This window comes from Schistocerca americana, chromosome 11 (genome assembly GCF_021461395.2).
Source record: "Schistocerca americana isolate TAMUIC-IGC-003095 chromosome 11, iqSchAmer2.1, whole genome shotgun sequence".
In the NCBI taxonomy this organism is placed as follows: Eukaryota; Metazoa; Arthropoda; class Insecta; order Orthoptera; family Acrididae; genus Schistocerca; species Schistocerca americana.
In genome coordinates this window covers 138,219,219-138,245,133 of record NC_060129.1, presented here as the reverse complement: position 1 = coordinate 138,245,133, position 25,915 = coordinate 138,219,219, and the positions used below count along the sequence as shown (strand labels likewise).

General features: G+C 41.7%; 1 protein-coding gene across 1 annotated transcript in view; it reads right to left on the bottom strand.

Annotated features, from left to right (window-relative positions):
• The window catches only part of LOC124553388 (ankyrin repeat domain-containing protein 65-like), an 84,932-nt gene that overhangs the window by 43,530 nt on the left and 15,487 nt on the right, over nt 1–25,915 (bottom strand). The gene's annotated exons all lie outside the window — the stretch shown is intronic.

The following is a 25,915-nucleotide window of genomic DNA, read 5'->3' as shown; positions in this document are numbered from 1 at the left end:
GATGAACAAACGTCGATGTCCAGAACTTCATAATTTTTACACGCATCTCTCTGCAATGGAGCTGCCCTTGACGAAGCGACCTTGTCATTTTGTGTAATATGAAGAGGAAACATCAACAAGTAGTGGAGAGTACGGAGTCCTGGAAGACGCCAGTGGAGTCGTGATATGGGGGAAGATGGGGAGCAGATTGCACGTAAAGGGATGTCCAAAAGCCTCGTGCACGGCCACTGAAGCGTAAGTAGCTGATTTATTAAACAATCAGGATTACGCTCGCTGCGGAAAGAAGCGCGAGATGGGCACTGCTGCAAACACATTTCACCAAAATGCGTTTGGCGTTTACGCACGGCGGCAAAACTACTCAAAGACTGAAGACCCATTCAGACCGCTGTGCACAGAGTTAGGGGGTGTCTTGTCACCGGCCACTGTTTGCCGTAGCCCTCGCCACTGAGCGAGAGGCTGGCTGTGGCTATTAGCACATTTCCAGGACCCATATCGCAGTGTTTGCGTGATAAGGCAGAACTGCTATTGGCAGATCGGTTTGCAAATACTGGCCTACGTACTATGTAGTAGCAGTCCTACTGTTTGATGGTATATTGATAATTTTTACTTAACGACCGTCTGACAGCAACTGAATAAAACACAATTTTAGTGCCATACGCGTTTCGCCTTTATTTTCTGCAAGACATCATCAGTGGCAGGTTGCGTGGACAATTTCTTACATATCACGCTCCTGTTGCATTTTCGGTGTTCTTGTTCTTATGAATGCGAATTCGCGGTTTTTTTCCACATTCCACAGCACTATGAACTGAACGCTTGTTTCAATGCAATGTTTTGGTTTCTGTTGCCGACTGTCAGACGGTCCATAAGTAAAAATTATCAATATACCGTAATATTACACGCAACTGAGGAAGACAGGACTACAAAAGTTGAAGATGTCTACTATTTGACGTTCACAGAAACGGACTGGGTACCAGATACGCTTCCTAATGTAAGTATATTACGGAGAAACCGAAGATTCGAATACTCGAGAACGATTCTATCATCGCAAATGTCCGCAGACGTGTTTGTCCCATATTGGGCAATGACTTCGAGAGAGTATCTAGGAATACAAATCGCATCGATGTGTGGTACAGCTTTATGACGCCGTCTGTTGAAACACGACGAATGGCACGTTTAACAAGAGGGTATAAATAATGAAAACTTTTATTTTCGTGGTTTATCAAAAAACATTGCGGAATTGTTTTAATGTATACCAAGAATGTGAAACAGACTACGTTAGAATTTTGAAACCATAAGGGGTATAAGGTTTGCGCTTGTAGCCCGGTGACTTAAAAACGATCGGCCAGATATCCGCCATTTGCACGCTTTAAAGGAGGGTTAACATCTATACTAGGAAAAAAAAAGTGCCGTACTAAACGGAAACAATCACCTCTTCAGAAAATCATGCATCAAGGAAAACATGTCAAGCAGTCAGCCCTTACAACACAAGTAAGGTCTGAATAAACACATGTAAGCGACAGAGTTGCAAACGGTTACGTACACACCACTGAGATGTTTCTAGAGTGTGCTGAAGCTAGAGACAAACAAAAAGTATGCTCTTGAAATTCTTTAACTTCCTAAAACGACGGAACTTTTCTAGTGCTAAATGTATTTTCTTGGTGTGGCCAATAACAGACCAAGCTGTGTCGGTTCCAGAATACATAATTTCGTAGGCAGCTTTCCAGGTAAGCAAATTCGTCTCTGGTTTTACAGTGGTGAGTTTCCTGCTCTGCTAATGGTGCAATTTGCTTGCCCACGGCCAACAACACGTGTGTAAACAGAGAGGGTATTACGAAACCTGAATATGCTTTGGACGATAATGCGATAAAACAGTTAGCAATATATGTAAATATTCGCTGTAGTATTTTAGGTAAAATTAGTTGCGTTATTTATATTGAGGTAAAACCAAGGTACATCAGTTCCGTGGAAAGGCAGGTCAGGCCGCAAGAGATGGGAACGTAGAGCAGAAGCTTGCACCGGCACCGCGACTACCGTCTTTCCTCGAGAGGCAGCAGAGGATTTCCCCGACTTGGTTGCGATTCAAGCATGGGGGGGAAGCAGCGTCGCAGACATCGACGCCTTCTTTGGCAGCACGGCTGCAGCCGGCTGGTGCAGAGAGAGGCGATGGAGAGATTCGTCCGAATCTTGATTTCTTATTCACATCTAACGCGCCAAACACGCCGAAAGCATTTGTATCCAGAATGCCGCTGCGAAACACTCCGTTCCCAGTTGTAACGAAATCTGCGGCACAGTACTGCTTTCGCGACATTTCAAAAATTCACCTCTTTGTAATTGTTCGTTTATGTACTGCTGAAGAAACGAAAACCTCTGAACTAACTACGATGATGAGTCTACGAAACATTTAGCTTTGGAAAGAGAACGATTATGGAAATTATTGTCGATTATATCAGTTAGTATCATTTCCTAGTGACGAATACGATAGATTGTTACTTTCCACGTCTGCATACGAGTTTTAGCCGCTGTTTCAGAGCAATAAATCATTGTCTCTCCACGTGAACAAATCGGTGCTCGGCACTCACATTATGTATGTGAATGCCAACAAGATAAGTAAGAAGTAAGAAGACGTTGAATCTTTATAGCTCGTCCATTACTATTGCGAAAGTATTGAAATGCTTTCAAATGCGAACAGAGTGTGTAATTTCGCACACAATAGTTAGTTTTCTGTAGGGAGGTGGAAGTGTTATGCAAGCATGACGCCACAAGTGATTACTGGAAGTCAGTAGTATTTTTCATTGAAGAACACGATTCGTAATTTCGATTGGACAGAATGATAACTCTGGCGATTTTGTATCTGAAAGGCCTAACTCTAAACGTGGGTTTATATAGATTAAATACAGTCATGTGCGCTCCACCGACGTTACTTATCGCTTAAAGGTTTACTCGCTTCTAAGTCCGATGAATGTAAAGTTTGACTGATGGCTGTGCATTTACTATAATTTTTCCGTTTTCATTTTCTGCATCAAACCGCCATTATTCGCGAGAAAGTTAAAACTGCCGACTTTGTGGAGCGCCAGCACCAGCAATAGGTACCTGAGGCAGCGACAAAGGTCTGTGGGCTGCAGGAGACGCAGAATTAACCGAAAAATAAACTCAGTTTCTATATTTCTACGGTCTGCAAGCGCGATTAAAAGTGCCCAACGTCAGTACCGTGTCATTATGTGAATCCGAAGCTGCTTTTACGATTTTGTGTAATCCCTTTTGGTAGTCAGTCAGTGACGCGTGTGAGAAAACGCAAACGTAAACAGTGGTGTTTGGGGGGGGGTTTCGCCATCCTGCACCGTTACACATTATCAGACATGACACGACAAGGGTGCTGACCGCAGTCTCAATTCTTCGATAAAATGAAAGTGCTTAAAAGCGTAAAATGATGGAATGCTGTGGTAGTGTTTTTTTCCTTCGAAATACAGCAAGAAATCCGGCATAGGTGACCATGTTTCGGCAGACGATATGATAGCGTTTACATGACGAACCAGAAGCGGTAGCGGCAGATCGGTTTATGAAAAGCACATTCGTTAGCCGTTTGTAGAACTGTTACATAACGTTTTATATTTTGTTTGACACAACGAAAGCGATTATTAACATATCGTTACATTTTCGAAGCAGGAACACAGAGAATCAGATATTTTATTTTTACGCCAAACATTTCTCCTCCGTTCGGCATTTATAATTTTCTGCAAAAAGATATAATAATTTCCGTGTCCATTACTATATACAAGGTCCTTGGTCGTTGTGTGGCAGAATGGCCCCCGTAGACATTTTTTTCGCGCTGTTTATTCCGTTCAACGTCTTATTCCTTATATCAAAGCTTACGACGGGAAGTCGCATGCTGCCATCTGTCGGCCATCGACTACACTGCGTCCTCTGTAACTCCTTTCGCAGTTACCTTCTTCTGCAACACGGGGCGCCATCACAACGTCTTTCGATAGCGGTCTTTGGGGTGCGAATCACGCACTTCCAAGAAATAAAAACAGAACATTCGTACATAAAAATCTCGTGTGGTGGGCAACGAGGGAGGGTTGTAGCCTATTTGTATGAAAGAAGGTAAATTGAGACAACTGTGAGCCGAGAAGACTGCCACATCAGAGAAACAGGCAGTTCGAATTCAAATCCGCCTCCACACAGCACCAGAGAATATCGTATAACGCAGTCAGGAGCCGTAGAATAAATTTCAGACTGTTTTCGTTCTCGAGCGAAGCGTTGCTCAGCGCTTTCAAATAAGTAGTAGCATATTAAAACATGAAATAAGTTTATATTTTGTATTTTGTTGAAAAGAATGGAAATAAATAAAGTTTTTGTTTCGTCACGTTCCATCACTACCAGGAACATCTTTTCTTTTTTCCTGAGAGGAAAAATATTGATTTCAATGCCAGGTGCAAGTATATTCCCTGCGAAGCTTACTTTTCAACTACTTAATATAATACGTGGCGTTAATTTCTCTTTAGTTCTTCAGTGACAGGGCACAATTCCTGGCATGGAGAACAAGAGACATAAGCAGTTAGGTGCGGCGCTGGAAGATACATCATCAGAATGGAGAAAGAGCTAAAGTAACAACCGGCGGCAGTGTTCAGAGAAAGCGGTCGCGAATCAGGCGTTGAGTGCGACGGACTAACTGGCAGATCTTGAAACGGAAAATCTGAACATCAACAGTAGCGGGAGGCAAAGGCCGGGCAAGTTCTGTTACGCAGGAGGAGTATCCAGCAATCTGTGGGCGGCGATATACCACTGTGTGGACAGATTAAAGTTGCGTAACTGGTCAGGGAGTGGGACAGGATACTGGAATGCATCTGACAACTGGCGGCAGACGCAGCATTATGCTGTGCTCACAGTTTTGGACATTAGTTCGCTGGCTTGAGTAGGGAGAGACTCCAATGTTTCTCTTAACCAGGTACACGGATTGACATGTGTCTTTTTCGTGGAAGATCAATACTTGCATATGAATTATAAAGATATGTTATGCGCCTAATACTACTAAAGATGTACCCGGCAATAGTGGGGCAACTTTGAAACGTACAAGCAAAAAATGCTCGACGTTTACTGAGTGCAGAATGAGGAAAGTCGGCAACAAACGAATAACCAGACAAAAATTGAATGTAAAACTGTTAATAATCATGCCGCTCGTAAAAAAGTATTATACAGAGCGTTTAAATTGATTATAGTGATACCGAGAAAATACACTGGTGTTCAAGGGTGAGAAACTATCGAAATGCTGGATAAAGATAAATAAATGATTGGATACAGCGAGACACGTGGCGCGTGCTCTACGGAGACAGGGGTGCGACGTGGCGCCTCAGCCGCTGTGGCCGCCATTAAGACTTGAGGAACGACTCAGCTGTCACTGCAGCCCTATGATGGCGGACATCTGTAGCCAAGTCTTAGTATTTTGTTCTTGTTTATCACGGTTGCTCAAAAAACTGAAAGATTTATTCACACTAAGCAGTATGTAATTGGGCTCGCCCTGTTACTAAATGTTCAGTTTATAAAGAAAAATATAAATTACATGAAGGGCATTTCTGCTCTGGCTGGAGCAATTGTCTCCTCCACGGTTGCATGATAGACGTAACACTTCTATCACGTGTGAGCATTTTGCTCATTCTTTACCTAAGAAAAATACGAGACTAGTAAAATTAATAGTCAACTTCGTCATGAATTACAGGCTCAGTTGTGCGTAGTTCGTAGGAACGTGGCAGGGACGATATCTTTAGTGAGTTTGTCTGTGGTGGACGCAACATAAAACCTGGGTTTCTGTAATTGCTGGTAACTCAATCGCATCACGAACATTATCGTTCAAAATTGTCATCGCATTAAATTAACAGAAACGTACTGTTTGACTGCCAGTTGCCGCTTTCGTTACTCCTTCCCGTTTTGATTTCTTTAATAGAATCCCAGTTACTCCGGAGAAAGCCTGAATCTTACTGCCATCATTCCGTGCGCCAACACCAACAATCGACCGCTGATGAACCGACAGGGCTCTGTGGTCTGCAGGAGACGCAGAATTAACGGAAAGATAAACTCGGCTTCTGCATACAACGATCTGCGTTTGCGATTAATGTCTGAGTGTGCTTACAATCAGTACGGTGTCACCGTGCGAATCTGGTGCTGGTTTGGTGATTTTGTGGATCGCGTGCTGGCTTTCCAGTGACGTGGCGGAATGTACGCGGTCAACCTGGCTGCACGACATTCAGTGAGATATGTGTAGCGTCTGTAAAAAGTGAATAATTCAAGCGGTGCTGGCTGAGCGACGTTTGCCATCCAGGAACGTTATACAGGGTGCGGAAAAACAATTTGACCAAAAGTGCAGGGCGGAAAGACAGTAAGAATCATAGGAATTTGAGTGCCGCAAGTAAGAGCCGCAAATGCGTAATTTCGGCGCTACAGGAGTGTAATTAAAATATGACATGGGGACCTATTTACCCAAAATGAAAGGTAATTTATAGAAAATGTACGGGTGAACACAGTCTTTGGACTAACCAGTCTTCAGGATGAGAAGAAGAAAACTTTAAAACATCACATACACGTTCATCATACTTAGGCGACGTACCACACAATATTTCCTTAGAACTGAAGACAATCACATGTCCATATTTAATACTTGAAGATGTCTTAAAAAGGTCAAAGTAAATGAAAAATGAGTCACCACTTAATTATGTAAGCATGTCGTAGCAAGTGACATAATAATAATAGTCGAACTCTCACGACTCCATAGAAAGTGCTGGAAACGACAAAATGACGGAATGCGTTGGTAGCGATATACAACTGTAAAATTTAGTAGGCGGCAAGTACGTGAAAGAAAATGCGAAGCCGGCCGCGGTGGTCTAGCGGTTCTAGGCGCTCAGTCCGGAGCCGCGCGACTGCTACGGTCGCAGGTTCGAATCCTGCCTCGGGCATGGATGTGTGTGATGTCCTTAGGTTAGTTAGGTTTAAGTAGTTCTAAGTTCTAGGGGACTGATGACCATAGATGTTAAGTCCCATAGTGCTCAGAGCCATTTGAACCATTTTTTTTGAAAATGCGAAACGTTTAAGCAAGTAGTAAATGTATAAATGTGGTGAGAAAAGCGTCTGGCACATTATTATGGGGCAACATATTATGAGCCCCTACAGCGTCGGTATTAATGGAACGAGAGAGACAATGCACCATTGGTCAGTTCCCCAGTTCCCTATGGACTGAAAATGAAACGCAACTTTTAATGGCGTTGGTCGCATTGCTCCTATCATAGAGACGAACTAATTTTATAGTTTCTGAGATGTTGAAGTGATGACTCAGAGACCGATGAATAGTGTGACACCAGCTGCTCTCCGTATCTCGATATATCCCTGCGACACAGTAACCTACGAGACCGAGTTGCCCTGATTTGTTCTCCTGGCAGAGGCGAACTACATTCTATTTATTTACGGTTTTCACTGTACTGAAACGTCCTGAAATTTGCCTCAAGTCCTCCATGTAGGATCTGATACCCGCAGCAAGTTTCCATGTTTGTACTGAGCAGTCAGGATGAACGATACGACAGAGACGACGACTACACGGGAAACAACATTCAGATAAGGAAAATTTCGGGAACCGTTTTAATCATGTGGTTACATGTTAAACAGTAATCGGTTTTGCTAGAGTGAGCAAACGTCCATGTCCCGGGCTTCATAATTTTTACACGCGTGGTCTCTGCAATGCAGCTGTCCTCGACGAAGCAAACTTATCAGTCTTTGCGTAATACGAGGTGGAGACATTAACAGATGGTTTAGAGTACGGATTCCTGGCAGACGCCAGTGGAGTCGTGATGTGGTGGAGGGTGAAGACGAGATTGGAAGTAGAGGAACGTTCAAAAGTCTCGTGCTCGGCCATTGAAGCGTTCACAGCTGATTTCTTGAGCGATCAGGATTACGCTCGTTGTGGAAAGAAGTGCGAGATGGACACTGCTGCAAACACATTTCACCAAAAAGCTTTGGGCGTTTAGGCACGGCGACAAAACTTGTCAAAGACTACAGACCGATCCACACGGCTGTGCAAAGAGTTAGCGGGTGTCTTGTCTCCGGCCACTGTTTGCCGGAGCCCTTGCCACTAAGCGAGAGGCTGGCTGTGGTTATAAGCACATTTCCAGGATCGATATCGCAGAGGTTGCGTGATAAGACGGAACTGCTATTGGCAGATCCGTTTGCAGAGACTGCTCTATGTAATAAATAGTAGCTGTCCTACTATTTGACGTTCACAGAAACGGACTGAGTACCAGATATGCTTTCCCACGCAAGTATATTACTGAGAAATCGGAGATTCGAATAGTAGAGAACAATTGTATCATCGCAAATGTCGTGGCAGTTGTGTTTGTCCCATATTGGGCAATCGCTTCGAGAGAGTGTGTAGATACACAATATTCAGATACAATTCTACCCTTGAATGCCGTTTACTAATTTTCTATCTTCATACTCGCAGAATCCATGCGAAAAGTAGTTCATACAATAGCTATGCCATGAGCGCATAAGTATTCTATGTAGTACTCTCTCTGGTGGTTGTTAGAAAAAAAAAAGAAAGGGAGCTTCCGAGTTTGTCTTCGTGCCGATTAGCCTGAGCTTGGTTTGGAAGAACTGTAATCTGATTATTGAGATTTATTACAGAAGATAACTGATATGAACTGTACGATTAAATGGAAATATATATAGATGGCTCCTTCAAGTAAATGGTGTGTATTTTAAATTTGAGAATTAATGATATTTATCGATATATTGCGTAGTTGTTAATCAGAAGGGACTTCCGAAAGACTGGATACGAACCTGCACTTAATAATCCAAGAGCTCCATTGCTTCTTCGGAAGGTTAAACTTCATCAAAGCCAAATATCCGCTTGATCTGAGGTTTCCCGACTGATTATACAACGCTCCCAAAATTACGAGGCATTTTATTTGTGCAGATTAGCAGACTGCCGCAAAGCACGAGCCTGCAGAGAAGAAGAATCATCGCCTGATTTCATTCTAACAAGTAAAATTTCAGAATCATTTTGAGTGACTGAGCTATGACTGTATTTCCTATCATGAATGATTGATTGCTCGAACGAATTGAGAGCTACAGAATTACGTAGAAAAGGAGGAGGAAAAAAATTACAGTGGCGAGTGTGACAGGACTCTCTTGGATTGTTATATAATATATGTATTTTTTTGTTTCATGAAAACCAACGAGAACGAGAGGTAACTAATCTGAAGAGAGATTCGGTGCCCATAGTAAAAGATTGCTGATACCAAGAAACGATTTCAACTATTGGACAACACCGAGACTACAGAACAAGGCCAGAGAAATCTAATTTTTTTTATCCTGTAGTTAAAATAGTTTGAAATCAATTTAGAAAGAACTTTTTTCCAGATAGTAGTTAGATTGTAGAACTGTATATTGTGTGATTTTCGTATCTGGACATTGAACTTTATGCCATCTGTGAAGTAATTTGAAAGTTAAGTGTGTCTACGACAGTAAATTTGAAACCGTATTGAGTGATTAGAACCTGATATTGACAGTTATTTAATTGTATTGACTAGAGCGGCATTTAAAATGTCATTGAAACAGCAACGTGACGTGCAACAGCCCTCAGCTGTTTGCGCAGGAGCAGAGGCCACGGATAACAATTCTGAGACTGTTGTGGCTAGCGGTAGCAATATAAATAATCCCGCTGGTTCAGAAAACATTCATACAACAGCTGATCAGACTGTTGTTGACACATTAGTTGTTATTATGCAACAGTTGTCTCTATTAGCCGAAGGCCAAGCAGAGGTAAAACGAGACTTATCCGTTATACAAAATGAATTCAAAAATCAACTAGCCGAAAATCAAACAGAATTACAAAATCAGTTAAGAGCAACCTTTACCGAATTAGATCAGAGATTAAATACCCAGACACAGGAAATAAAAGAACAGGCAGAAAAGACCGAACAGAATCTTATTGCTCGAATTGAGCAGGTCCGCCGACAATGCCAAGAAAACAATAGTAAATTAAAAGCGGAACTAACCGAATATGTATCCGTCAAAATTGACACGATACAAAAACAAGTAGAACTGTTTCCTCAAGTAATACAAGCTCAAGAGGACATACAGTGTTCCGTATCTATGATACCAGAAATAACAGAATCCCAAGATAATTTAAAGAAGGAATTTGACGAAGTGAAGGAAAAACAGGAGACAGTGGAACATAGAATGAATGTACTTGCGGGAAAGTTTTCAGAAATGACATTAGAGCGGTAAAATTCTCCTTCGGAAACGATAGAAGAAACTGTGAAAGTAGCTTTACAGTCAATTTCAGAGAGTTCCGAGGATATTTTTTTTAACAAAGGGTTAAAGGAAGTTCGAGAACAACTTGGCGAAGAATTCTCGCGTTGGAAAGAAAATATCGAAAGATCACTAAATCTCTCGCAGCAGGATTTAGAAACAGCGAGAAGTAGGAAACAAAACTCTCAATCTGCGCGTGACATTCCGTCCACGTCAAGATCCGATGTAGATAGAACTGGAACATCACAAGTTAGATTGGATATAACGGAGAGCCACAGGGAAAAGTACGAACAGGATGATTTTTGGAATCGTAGTACCGTTGAGGAGAAGATGATTAAACAGAGCCAATTTCAAATCTTTAACCCTGACAAAAAGAATGTTCATCCTGTAGTCTTTATTCGAAGTTTCAGAGGTCTATTTCCACGATCTTGGACAGAATGGCAAAAGATTAGTTTTGTATCTGGATATATACAAGGAACAGGAGCATTGTGGGCATCCGAACAAACATCTTCTTGTAAATGTTACAAAGAATTTGAGCAGGCTTTTCTAGCAAAATATTGGTCTGCTGGAGTACAAGAAAGACTTAGGCAGGAAGTATTATATCCTGAGCCTTTCTCATTTTCTAGAGGATCTCTAAAGAGATATTTTGAGAAATACATTAATAAATCTTTGTATTGGGATGTACCGATTCCTCTGCCGGATATACTTAGAATACTCAAGTCCAGACTACCCACCAGTATAAGGAATCAGCTGTTATATATAAATGATAAGGATATAGACTCATTTATGACTACGCTTGATCATATTGATATAATTGAGGAGGACAATAAAAGGGCAAGAGAAATGTCATATCAAAGAGGAGTAACAGAAGCGAATCCGAGCTGCAACTCGAATGGGAATGGCAGTAATGGTAGCAGTAACAATAATCATAACCAACTACACTCTCCGAGGAGACTTAGAAATGGACAAAATGCAAACAATAATTATTACCATAATGGAAACTTTAGTAATGGTGCAGCGAGGGGCTATTTTAGAAACAGTAGGAATTTTAATCGATATGATCCAATGTATGGCAACACAGGACAGTTCTACCAACACCAGCAGAACAACAACAATAATTACACAAATCAAGCAAGACAATATAGACCGAAGTCACCACAACAACCGATAATCACTGAAGTAGCTGAAGAGATAAATACCAATCGGACCAATAATCAGTCAAACTAAACATGACCGCATCGTGCCCCGGAGGAGCGGTCAGGGGATCTGTTAGGGGCGAAACAGTAAAATTACAAATGTTAAGATATAATGATGGTGAGCTGTTGACTGAAGAGTTAACAAAGGATTTAATAACGTGTCATAATGACAGATCGAGTGTTCCGGTATCGGAAGTATGTGTTGAAATAGAGGAAGTTCCAACGAATGTGATATTGGACACCGCCGCTTCCGCCAATGTCATCTCAGGCGCTCTTTTTCGGAGAATTATTAGGAAGAAGAAGGTACCAATTTTGCCAGTACAGAACTGCAAAATCAACGGAGCTGTTAGAGCACGCTCTCGCAATGTCAAAATACAAACACAATTAGAGGTGAAAATGGGAAATGTAGCAATAAAATGCACGTTCCTTGTAGTGGAGAAGTTATTAGTGGACTGTATTCTTGGTATTGGGAGTATGCAGGAGTACGATTGTCAGATTGATTTTTTGGAAGGACTAGTTAAATTTAGATTAAATGGAGAAGAGATAGCACTGGATTTAAATAGAAAGGAAACTGTGCATGAGAAATATTGTCGCGGTGCCATAATTCAATTAATTGACACTATAAACCGTCGTTGGAAGGAGCTTTCAAAGGATTTGATACAACAGGAGGACTTTAACGAAACAACAATGATAAAAGCTAGTGAATCAAATCAGCTTACCAGAGAACAAAGGCAGCAGCTTCATTATTTGTTAGATGGATATGAAGAGATTTTTGATGAGAAATCAGGAATTATTAAAGGGTATATTTGTCACCTACAAGTGAAGCCACATCAGACTTACTGTTACACGCACTATCCGATCCCCTGGCGTTTAAAACAATCTGTTCAAAGGGAGATAAATAGAATGTTAGAATGGAACTTGATTGAGCCATCAACTAGTCCATATTGTTCTCCGCTCTTAGTCGTTCCAAAACCTGGAGGCAACGGACGAAAAGTATGAAGATCAGAATTTAAAATGGGAAGAAAAGATTCGACTCGCACTTGTCAATTTAACTAAAAAGGCAATACAACGGAAATTGACATATGAAAAACGGATTCACCGGATTCAGACGTTTCATCTTGGAGAAAAGGTTTTATTGAGGCGACACATCCATTCCTCGAACTGATGAAGAACATAAAGAAATGGAATCTTATTTATACCGGACCATATGTTATTGTAAATATACCAAATCCTGGATCATACTTGTAGGCATATCCCGAATCGAAAAGGATAAAGGGATTATTCCCGCATAATGATATTAAGAAATTTAGTGAAGGATCGTAGATCTGTGATACCAAATATGGATAAGAATTTAGTGTGGAATTTGACTATGAGTCGAATGTGTATATAAATATCAAGAAGTTTATGTTGTCTAGAGGTTAAGAGACAGTGAGACTACTCCTGTGCTAGGTTAAGAGACAGTGAGATTACTCCTGTGATAGGTTAAGAGACAGTGAGATTACTCCTGTGATAGGTTAAGAGACAGTGAGATTACTCCTGTGATAGTTTAGCACAAAATTTTTAAGATAGGTAGAAGAATTTGTTAATTACTAGCGTTTGTAAGTGTGGACTATGAGCAGAAGCCACAGTGATATACAATGGAAGTGCATCTACATTTCCTCAAGACACGGCACTTATGTGAGAATTGCGTGTGAAACTTGAACAGTGTGGGATATGTAGGTAAATACGCTGTGTGTATGATGTGCGCTGTTCGCGCAAGAAAACAAATGAACTGTGAAATGAAGCAACAGTCGATAATGTCACTGTTGCAAACAATTGAAGAAACTCCCTGGTTGCGCGAGAGAAAATTATTATAATATTTAGATTTATCATTATGCCTTCTTTACCAGGAGAATTAATTTAAGAATTTTAACTAACTTTTTAAGAATAGCAGTTTGTGTGTTTCATATTATGGACATAATTGTTGAAATATATTTCCATAAATGTTCATGAGAGGATGAAGAAGATTCTGCGATTGGATGATTTGTTAAATGAACATACGTCATCATTAATGATATTTATTTGCAAGTGGATCTATAAATCAATTAATTATAAGAATAATGAAAATTTTTCAAATTATTCCTTTTGTGGAGTCAGTGTCATATGCCTATGTTTAAAATTTTTCATCAGGTGTAAACTTAAATTTTATCCATAATTTCGTAATTGGAAGCAAACCCCGGACAGATTCAATGCTCTACTTCCACCTGGACTATAGCAAAACGAAGATTAGATTAAAAATTTTTTTGAGAGGAATACATTCGATATGAGCTACGACAAAATTTAATTGCCCACAGTCTATTTGGCAATGTTTTGTACAATCAGCAGTTGTAATGCAAAACAACTTTGGTATTGAGGACTACAAAAAAATTCGTGATTGTCAGGACTGATGGATATTCCAGTCTAGTACAGATGGAAGAATATAAGAATCCACTCCGATTTTGAGTTCAACGATGAAATATGGACTTCGTTGCCTTAATCCACTCTCTTCCAGGGATTTATTCAGTCAGAACCTTTTCTTATTCCACTTTAAACCTGTTTCATGTTCACGTACCTGACCATCTGTTCCTGAGATCATCTTCCTGTTTCTACGGCATGTTACCAGCTTCTATCCTGTACCATAAGCCATCGCCTGTCCTCCGTGCCGCCTCCACCAAACGCTGTACGTCGCCTACCCGGTGTCCGTACCCAGTGTTCCTGTTCCATCGACTTCACAACGAGATTGCCGGCTACATCGTCGAAAGAAGAATTTTGAAAAATTTTTTTTGAGCAATATTGTAAATTTTTTTTTGGCTATGAGGCACTTTTCGTTCGATCTAATCTATAGAGCTTCTATATATTTCAAAATTACTGGATTTAGGCTTTCCTATCTTCTTTAATACCTGAGCTGGGGTCTATTCTTCCGGGTTTTCCAGGGTTTCCCTGTGAAAGCCAGTTCCCAAATGGGTAGACCTTTTTCGTAATTACACCAATCTACATCTTCCCTGGTTATGTACTCGGGATGCGGGTATACCCCGGTACATGTAAAAGCTACAGCTTAGGTATTCTCGTAACTTATTGTCTTAACATGTTACCCATACTCTCTATAGTAAAATTCTACGAATTCAAAATATTCCTCTTTTGAATAAACAACCCAACAAATTTTTTTCTGTTAGCTCGCAAAGTGTGTTATCATTAACTTCCCTCGCAGCGAGGGGCAATTGTAATATCTCTTTATATTCGATGAATTATTCAGATACAGTTCTACCGTTGAATGCCGTTTACTAATTTTCTATCTTCATACTCGCAGAATCCATGCGAAAAGTAGTTCATACAATAGCTATGCCATGAGCGCATAAGTATTCTTTGTAGTACTCTCTCTGGTAGTTGTTAGAAAAAAAAAAAAAAAGAACGGGAGCTTCCGGGATTGTCCTCGTGCCGATGAGCCTGTGCTTGGTTTGGAAGAACTGTAATCTGATTATTGAGATTTACTACAGAAGATAACTGATATGAACTGTACGATTAAATGGAAATATATATAGATGGCTCCTTCAAGTAAATGGTGTGTATTTTAAATTTGAGAATTAATGATATTTATCGATATATTGCGTAGTTGTTAATCAGAAGGGACTTCCGAAAGACTGGATACGAACCTGCACTTAATAATCCAAGAGCTCCATTGCTTCTTCGGAAGGTTAAACTTCATCAAAGCCAAATATCCGCTTGATCTGAGGTTTCCCGACTGATTATACAACGCTCCCAAAATTACGAGGCATTTTATTTGTGCAGATTAGCAGACTGCCGCAAAGCACGAGCCTGCAGAGAAGAAGAATCATCGCCTGATTTCATTCTAACAAGTAAAATTTCTGAATCATTTTGAGTGACTGAGCTATGACTGTATTTCCTATCATGAATGATTGATTGCTCGAACGAATTGAGAGCTACATAATCACGTAGAAAAGATAGGAGGAAAAATTACAGCAAATGTCGTGGCAGTTGTGTTTGTCCCATATTGGGCAATCGCTTCGAGAGAGTGTGTAGATATACAAATCGCGCCGATCTGTGGTACAGCTTTGCGACGTCGACTGTTGAACCGCGACGAATGGTACGTTTAAGAAGAGGAAATAAAAATGACAACATTTGTTTTCGTGGTCATTCAAATAAATCGCGGGATTGTTTTAATATATACCAAGAATGTGGAACCGACTACGGTAGAATTTCGAGATATAAGACTCTCCAGGAATAAAATCAGCATGTTGGCAACAGACGTCACGTAATCCGTTGGTCGAGGCGAACACAAAGCCGTGAGGAGTACAAGTTTTGCGCTTGTAGCCCAGTGAGTAAACACGATCGGACAGATATCCGCCGATTACACGCTTTCCAAGTGTGTTAATACCTGTAGTGAAAGAAAAGTTGTATTAAATGGAAAAAATCGTCTGTCCAGAAATGCATGGCTCTTTTGAGAGTAGTTACCGTGTTATTCTAGTGAGAAGCAAAAAGGCCGGACTCACCCGATTTCAGGGCTAGCATATGTGGCAGTGCGCAGCCGTTCATAATGAATGAGACGCGAGTGTGGATGTTATGACGTCACTGTGGTGTACGAGCAAGTAACTCCGGCCGTGGTCTCTAGTTAATGAAGTACTGTGGCAAAGAGACTGCACAGCTACGCACTAAGCTCTCGATAATACGAGATACAGTAATAACAACAACTCATTCTCTATCCATTATCATCACGACAATTGTAACACTCTTTTAGTGAGTGGCCGATTATGTAAAGGGCCACAGCACCACATCGCAATGGAAGGTGCCAAATTAAGCAAAACATCTCAAGCAGTCAGCTCCTAAAACAAAAGTTTAGGCCAGATTAATTATACGTAAGCGACAGAGTTGCAGACGGTAACATAAACACCTCTGAGACGATTTTAGAGTGTATTGAAGCTAGAGCCAAACAAAAAGTATGCCCTTGAAATTCCTTAACTTCCTAAAACGACGGTCTTTTTCGAGTGCTACATGTCTTCTCTTAGTGTGTCCTACAACAGGCCAAGCTGTGTCGGCTCTATAATAGATGCAAACCTTCACAAGTTGCTTTCTCGGTAAGCAAATTTGTCTCCGATGCTGGTTTGACGACGGTGAGTTTCCTGCACTGCTAATGGCGCATTTGATTGCCGGCGGCCACAAACACATGTGAAAACAGTGAGGGTATTAGGAAACCTGAATATGCTTAGGACGATAATGCGAGAAAACAGTTAGTAATAAATGTAAATATTCGCCGTAGTGTTTTGGCAACATTATTTACGTCATGTTTATTCAGGTAAAACCAAGGAACATCCGTTCCGTGAAAAGACAGGCCGCAGAGACGAGAGTGTACAGCAATAACTTGTACCGTCACGGCGGCTGCTGCCTTAGCGTTGGGAAGCTGCAGAGGCTCTCCTAGACTCGATAACTTTTAACCCGGGGTGGAAACAGCGTCGCAGACATCGACACCTTGTTTGGCAGCACGGCTGCAGTCGGCTGGTCCAGAAAGAGGCGACGGAGAGATTCGTCCGAACCTCGGTTTGTTACTCACGGCTGATCCGGCGAAGAACGCCGAAAGCGTGTGTCAGGGCAATGTAGCTGCGATACACTCCGTTCCCATTTGTAACGGAAGTTTCGGCACGGTTCCAAATCTCTGTAATTGTTCGTTTACGTATTGCTGAAGAAACGAAAGCCTCTGAACTAATTATGATGGTAAGTTTACAGAACATTCAGCTTTACGAAGACAACGGCTATGGAAATTACTCTCTCTTATATAAGTTAATATCATTTTATAGCGACCAGTATCATGGGTAGTTTCTGTTGGAACGAACGACGACTTTTGCGATTCGGTTTCTACGTCTGCATACGAGAAACGCCGCTGTTTCAGAGCGATAAAACATTGTCAATCCCTGATTAACAGGGAGCTCACACAACGTTTGTGAATCCCGACATGATAATTAAGCAGTAACAAGACGAAAAATCTTTTTAGCTCGTCAATTACTATTGCGATATTGAAATGCTTTTATATGGGGACAGTGTTTAATATAGCAGACAATCGTTTGCTATAGGGAGGTGGAACTGTCTCGCAAGCACGACGCCACAAGTGATTAGTGGAAGTGAGTAGTATATTTCATTGAAGAATACGATGCGTCATTTCGATTGGACAGAATGATAAGCTTTGCGAGTTTGTGTGTGGAAGGCCTAACTCTAAATGAGCGTTTAAATGGACAACATACAGTTATGTGTGCCCCACCGACGATGTTTATCGTTTAAAGGTTTATCGTTTACATGTAAAGTTTGACTGGTGGTTGTGCATTTACTATCATTTTTCCCGTTTTCGTTTTCTCCTAAAAACCGCCATTGTCAGCGAGCAAGTGATAAACTGCCGACATTGTGGAGCGCCAGCAGCAACAATAGGTCGCTGGGGCAGCGACAAAGCACTGTGGGCTGCAGCAGACGCAGAATTAACGGAAAAATAAACTCAGCTTCTGTCTTTCTACGATCTGCAACCGCGATTAAAAGTGCCCAACGTCAGTACCGTGTCATTATGCGAATGCGACGCTGATTTTACGATTTTGTGTAACCCGTGCTGGCGTCCGAGTGGCGTCCCTTTTGGTAGTCAGTCACTGACGTGTGTGAAAAAACGCAAACGTAAGCAGTGGCGGTTGGGCGGGGTTTTGTCATCCTGCACTGTTACACATCATCAGACATGACCAGCGTGCTGACCGCAGTCTCAATTCTTCGGTAAAATGAAAGTGCTTAAAACCGTAAAATGATGGAATACTGTGGTAGTGTTTTTTTCCTTCGAAATACAATAAGAAATCCGGCATCGGTGACCAGGTTTCGGGAGTCGATATGATAGCGTTTACATGACGAACCAGAAGCGGTAGCAGCAGATCGGTTTATGGAAAGCACATTCGTTAGTCGTGTGTAGAACTGTTAAATAACGTTTATATTTTGTTTGACAGAATGGAAGCGATTATTAACATACCGTTACTTTCTCGGAACGGAAACACAAGAGATTCAAATATTTTATTTTTACGCTAAACATTCTCCTCCGATCGACATTTATAATTTACTAGAAAAAGGTATCAGAATTTCAGTGTCCATATTATACACAATTGAGCCCGTAGACATCTTTTTCAGTCTGTGTATTCCATTTCACCGTCGTATTACCTAAATCAAAGCTGAACACGGCAAGTCGCATGTTGCCATCTGTCGTTAATCGACTACACTGCGTCCTCTGTAACTCCTTTCGCAGTTACCTTCTTCTGCAACACGGGGCGCCATCACAGCGTGCCTTTCGATACCGCTGATTCGGGTGCGAATCACGCACTTTCAAGAAATGAGAACAGAACATCCGTACTTCGAAATCTCTTGTAGTGGGCAACGAGGGAAGGCTGTACCCTATTTGTATGACAGAAGGTAAAATGAGACAACTGTGAGCGGACAAGACTGCCTAATCAGAGGACCCGGGCGGCTGCGATTTCAAATTCGCCTCCACACAGCACCAGAGAATATCGTATGACGCAGTCAGTCGGCGTAGAATAAATTTCAGACTCTTTGCGTTCTCGAGCGAAGCGTTGCTCAGCGCTTTCAAATTAGTAGTAGCATATTAAAACATGAAATAAGTTTATATTTCGTATTTCTTTTGAGATGAATGGAAATAAATACTGTTTTTTTCGTCACATTCCAACACTCCCCGTAACATCTTTACTTTTTTCCTGAGAGGAAAAATATTGATTTCAATGTCAGGTGCAAGTATATTCCCTCGGAAGTGTCCTTTTCAACTACTTAAAATAATACGTGGCATTATTTTTTCTTTAGTTCTTCAGTAAAAGGTCACAATTCGTAGCAAGGAGTAACAAGAAGCATAAGTAGTTAGGTGCGACGCTAGAAGATACATTATCTGAATGGAGAAAGAGCCAAATTAACAACCGGCGGCAGTCTATAGAGAAAGCGGTCGCCGATCACGTGTTGCGAGCCATCGACTGTCTGGCGGATCTTGAAACGGAAAATCTGAACTACATCGACAGCAGCGGGAGGCAAAGAGCGGACAAGTTCTGTTACGTAGCAGGACTATCCAGAAATCTGTGGGCGGCGATATGGCAGCGGGTGGACAGATTAAAATCGGCGTAACTGGTCAGTGAGTGGGGCACCGTACTCGAATGCATCTTCCAACTGGCAGCAGACGCGAAATGACGTCTGCCTTTTTCGTGGAAGATCAAATTTTGCTTGCAAATCCTACAGACGTATTAAGCACCTAATACTACTAGAGATGTACCTTGTAAAGGCGGGACAATTTTCAGAGGTGCACGTAACTTGCTTGACGCTGGGTTTAGAATGAGGAAATACAGTAAATAACGAACAAGTATCCGACAAAAATTGAATGTAAAATTGTTAATAATCGCGCCGCTCGTAAAAAAGTATTATACAGAGCGTTTAAATTCATTGTATTGATACCGAGAAAATATACTGGAGTTCAAAGGTGAGTAAGTATAGAAATGCTCGATAAGGAGAAACAAGTGATTAGATACAGCAAAACACGTCGCGCGTTGTCTTGGAGACAGGGGTGCCTTGTGACGTCACCCCACACTGTGGGCTGCTGCTACATCTGTAGACGAGTCTCAGCAGCCGTGGCCGCCATTAAGATTTCACGAATGACTCAGCTGCCACTGCGGCTCGGTGATGGCAGATATCTGTAGCCGAGTCTCAGTATTTTGTGCCCGTTGTTCTTTGTTGGAAAATCGCAGCATTCATTCACACTATGCAGTAATTAACTCGGTTCGCCCTTTTACTAAATATTCAGTTTATACAGTAAACTATGAATTACGTGCACAGGTAATTGTAAAATCATTCCTGTGCCGGAAAAAGAAATGCTCTAGCTGGAGGAATTGTTTCCAGGATGATTGCATGATGGACGCAAGACTGCTTTATCGTGTGAGCATTGTGCTAATTCCTTACCAAAAAAAAAATACGGGAGTGGTAGTAGAAACAGTCAACTTCGTCATGAATTACAGGCTCAGTTATGTGTAGTTCATTGGAAATAGTACAATTCCGTTGTGTTTAAAATGAAACTTGGCACGGACGATAACTATAGTGAGTTTGTCTGTGGAGGGCCCAACTTAAAACCTGGGTTTCTTTAATTGCTGGTAACTCAATCGCATCACGAAAGTTATCATTCAAAATTGTCATCGCATCAAATTACCAGAAACGTACTTTTTGATTCCGAGTTGCCTCATTCGTTACTCCTTTCTGTTTTCATTCCTTTAACAGAGTCTCAGTTACTCCGGAGAAACTCTGAATGTTAACTGCCCTCATTCCGTGGCGCCAACAGCAACAATCGACCGCTGATGCAGCGGCAGAGCTCTGTGGTCTGCGGGAGACGCAGAATTAACGGAAAGATAAACTCAGCTTCTACATTACTATGATCTGCAATTGCGATTAATGTCCGAATGTGCTTACAACCAGTACAGCGTCACAATGCGAATCTGGTGCTGGTTTCGTGATTTTGTGGATTGCGTGCTGGCTTTCCAGTGACGTGGCGGAATATAGGCGGACGACCTGGCTGGGTGTCATTCAGTGACGTATGTGTAACGAACGTATGAAGCGACTAATTCAAACAGTGCTGTTTGAGCGATGTTTGCCATCCTGCACCGATATACAGGGCGTGGAGAAACAGTTTGACCAAAAATGCAGGGCGGAAGGACAGCATGAAACATAGGAATGTGTGTATGGCAACTAAGGGTCGTAAATCCATATTTTCAGCGCTACGGGCACGTAATTGAAATCTGCCATACTGAGGCCCTTGTTCAAAATGATAGGTATTTTACAGAAAATGTATACATAAACAGAATGTTTGCACTAACCAGTCGTCACGACGAGAACAAGATAAATTTCAAGCGTCACAAACACGTGTATCGCATTTAGCTGACGAACGAGACAGTACTTCTTCAGAAATGAGGACAATCACATGCCCATGTTTCTTGTTTGAGTATATTTAAAAAAAGTGAAAATGAGCGACCACTTAATTAACAGGAGTATGTCTATAAAATGTTCGACCTCCGTTTTCATGCTGCCGTAGCGCCGTAAATATTTAACTGCGACCTGTATTTTCTATACTCAGATTCCTTCGTTTGACACCCTCTTTGTGCCCTACGCTTTTGGTCAAATAGTTTTTCCGCCCTGTATATGCCAGACGATGCGTTACAGAATGTTGTTCGAATTCTCAGGAGTCCAGTACACTTAATCGTTCGTAGGATGTGCTAACAACGGCAAAATGTCAGAATGCGTCGGTAGCGATTTGTAACTTTAAAGCTCAGTAGACAGTAACTATGTTAAAGGAAATGTGACACGTATAACGAGGCACTACGGAATTAGATGTGTAATATGTTATCTGATTACAAAAAGTTCTCTAGTAGAGCGGTAACCGCACAAATGTCGTGACAAGCGTGTGTGTCACGCTAATATGGAGCAACGTATGAGACCCCACAGAATCGGTATTAGTGAAAGCATGCACCGTTGGTCAGTTGACAAAGCGTTCAAAATTAAACAAAACACTTAACTGCGTCTATGACATTGGAACTATCATCGTGAATGAAGACGAAATAAATTCATAGTGTCTATGATGTGGGAGTGTGGATTCAGAGACTGATGAATACGGTGAATTTCATTCCTCTATATTTTGTTTTGTTTTTTGTTCGATAAATACCTACGACACTATGGAACCGAGTAGCCCCTATTCCTTCTCCCGACCAGAGGCAAACACTATTCTACTTATTAACTGTTTTGACAATACTGAAATGTTGTGAATATTGCTTCTAGCCCTGCATCAAGGTGGGCTGTCAGAATCGGATACCTGCCGCGAGTTTCCATGTTTGTACTGAGCAGTCAAGATGAAAGGCGCGACAGAGACATCGACTACGCGGGACACAACATTGGGATGACCAAAATTTCGGAAACCACTTTTGTGTAGTCATGTTTACATGTTAAACCTTAACCAATTCTACTAGCCGGAACGAACTGCGGTACGTTCCAAGATTCTTACGTATCAGACCCATGGTCTCCGCTGAGCAAACTATCGACGATGAAACAAACTTGGCGGTGTTTCCGTATTGTGAAAGGAAGACGTCAACATGTAATGTAGAGTATGAATTCCTTACGGAGGTCAGTGAAAACATAAGATGGAGAAGTGTGAGGAGCAGATCACACAAGAGATGTTCAGAAGTCTTATCCAGGCCCATTAAAGCGTTCGTGGCTGCTTCATTAATACACCGTTGTCGAAAGAAATACGAGGCGGGCACTGGTGGAAGCGTTTTGCACCTAAAAAGATTAGGCGTTTAGATGTGGACAGAAAACTTGGAGAAAATTCACATTCCCACCGCTGTACGCAGGGTTAGGGGATGTTTTTGTTACCAGCGACTGTTGTGAGCCGGAGGCTGTGCCACTAAGCGAGAGGCGGCTGTGGTTGTAGGGACACATCCAGCATCGATATCGCACATGTGGAATGTAGTAGCAGTCCTACTATTTTACTGTCACAAAACGATTTGAGGGTCGCATACAGCTCCGTAAATATGTATATAACCGTCAAATCAGAGGTTCGAATACTAGATAATAATTGTATCATAACGAATTTCCCGCAGATGTGCTTGTCCCATACTGGGCAATCATTTAGAAATCGCACTGGCTCGTGGGACAACTTTGCGATGTCGACTATTGAAACACGAGTGATAGCACGTTTAATAAGAGACAATCAAAATACTAACTTTTGTTTTACGTGATAATAAAAAAAATTGCAAGATTGTTTCAATATATGGCAAGAATATGAAGGACACTACGGCAGACTTTCGTGATTGGCCGAAGGTACGGAACACGGTTTGTGTCCAAAATTTTGCACAGGCCGGCGTGCAGCGTGTAACGCATTCAGGCACCGTGAACAAAGCTCCTGTGGCGTTGGTTCTCGCGACGTGCTCTGCCCAGCAACAGGACAGAAGAATATGGATGAGACAAGTTTTTTGTTTTAATTTTCTACCGCCTTGTCAGTGAATTACTGTTTGACTTGAACGTGTTCTTTGTCCTCACAGGTGCAGTGTGTAAAGGTTCTGGATAGATATATTTTAATCTGTTTCCAGTTACGAATGGAATCTGTCGATACACACCGCGTTTAAATTCCGGATCGGCACAAAGCAGGTGACATTGTCGACAATTTTTTATACATGTTCACAATCGATGTCTGTTGACAAAATAGACGCTGATAATGCGTATGTGATTAACACTTGGCCGTGACTCAAGACGAATCTTTCTAGCCGCTAAAAGTCTTCATAACCTTGAGGCGTAAATACGTAGCAACTATTACCACACAAAGCGTGTGATCCGGGTGAGCATAATAAAACAGAATCTCATGCATTAACTGACCCGGATAAAAATGTTTTGACGGTGTTTTTTGACGATTTCTGTACGTGTTTTCTGGAAGATTTTCTCACACAACCTCCTCCTCCTCCTCCTCAGAAATTTAGGATACCGTCAGCTGGAGGCAGCTGTGACAGAAGGCCGCCCATGAATGTGCGGACTGCGAAACAGCACTGTCGGCATGCATTAAAATGGTGCAACTGGCCATCACATGTTGGAACGGACACGCGTCTCGTGAATGGCGGGCGACGCGACATCCTGCTGTGGGTAGATTTTAAGAAAGGTCAGATAACAGCCGTCACTCGCGAGAGAGTCGAACTGCTGTCCTTTCGGAGCGCCATCAGTGGCAAAGCTCTGTAGGCCGCAGGGGACGCAGAACTGACGGAGAAATATGTTCGGCTTAACTATGTATAATATTTCGCACGTGTGTTTTGCCAACTATATTGGCAGCACTGTTAACGACGCAAAACCGAGACAAACAGACTTTTTTATCTCATACAAAGGCTTTACGTATTCTGTCATCAGAGAGGCCGCACAGATCAGATTTCGCAACTGTAGTTTCAACCTGGACAGCGACTGTACTCCAGAGTAATTCGTCGAATGATTGACGCCCCGACGTGGGGAAACAGCGTCGCAGACGTCGACATCTTCCCTGGCAGCACGACGACAATGATACGGTCACCAAAAGAAGAGCGATGGAACTTTATGAAATAATCCCGAACCGCTACTCAAGTTTAACTCGTCAAGAGCACCGACAGCGTCTGACGCAAGAATGGCGTCGCGAGCAACTCCGTTCCCAGCTGTAACGGAATTGTCGGCCCACAGCAGGTTTCGTGGCAGTTTATGAACACCGCGTCATTTCAATTGTCCGTTTATCTCATAGCGAAGAGCTATAGAGCGGTGAACGAGAAAGAAACGCGATTACGATGATGAAGTGAAGGCTTTTCTCAACTGTAGTTTAATCGGAAGACCGTAATATTTCTTGTCGTCTTTTCTATGGGTTAAGGAAGACAACACTATGGTCTTTCAGTGAATTCCCCTAGGCAATGAAAGTAAAAAAAACAGATTCACCCAGAGTTGGGAAATCGCTTCATCGCCTCACTATTAAAGGCAACCTCATTTCATGGCAGCTGTGGTTTGGAAACTGAGTTTCAGCTGCGGGCAAAAGTTTGCTGCCGAAACTAACTAGAGACGCTCCTTACTTCCCAAATAATGCATTGCATACGGCGAGAAGTGAATAACAGGCACAGGAATGAACGAGAGGAACTCATATATAATGATTTCATCGTTTTTTTACTCTCTGGCCTCAATACATACCTGCGGCACAAGACTTGCAAAACGCGTGTGACGTTGTGGTCCACGTGTAGGAACGGTTAAGCGTAGTCTGTCGGAACAAAGAGGTGCTGTCAGTTTCTTAAGACCAGAAGACAACATAGCTTCATTTGTCACCAATCCTGATTAGACTGAGCTGCTACATGTAGCCTCTGCAACCGTACGTGGATAAACTCCAAAGCAGTTTCGATATTTACTTCGAAGCGTCGGTCTGAACGAAACAAACAAAAGCAGTATGCGTCATTCACAGAAATATTCAGAGTGCGTTATAGTGCTACAACGATGAAAAATAATATTACGACGATGTCAAACCTTTTTTTCATGATATAAAGAAGAACTGACGATATTAAAAATGTAATTATAATTTTATTATTTTAATTTTTGTGCTCAGTGAATCAAAGACTTTCTATTGCACTGAATAAACTAGCATTGTTTGCACTACGAAACTATATATGATTGTTAAGTGAGAACTGATTCTATGTAAGAAATTTTGTCTGGGCGGATTTCGTTCTCGTACTGGTCGGTAGAGAAAGAAAAGTTTCTTAATCGATGTATGTAATGTGAATGTATAAAGGCTATAAAAAGGAGAGAGAGAGAGAGAGAGATAATCCTTGCGGACAATCACCATATTGTAGAAGAAAAGGTAAATACAAGTT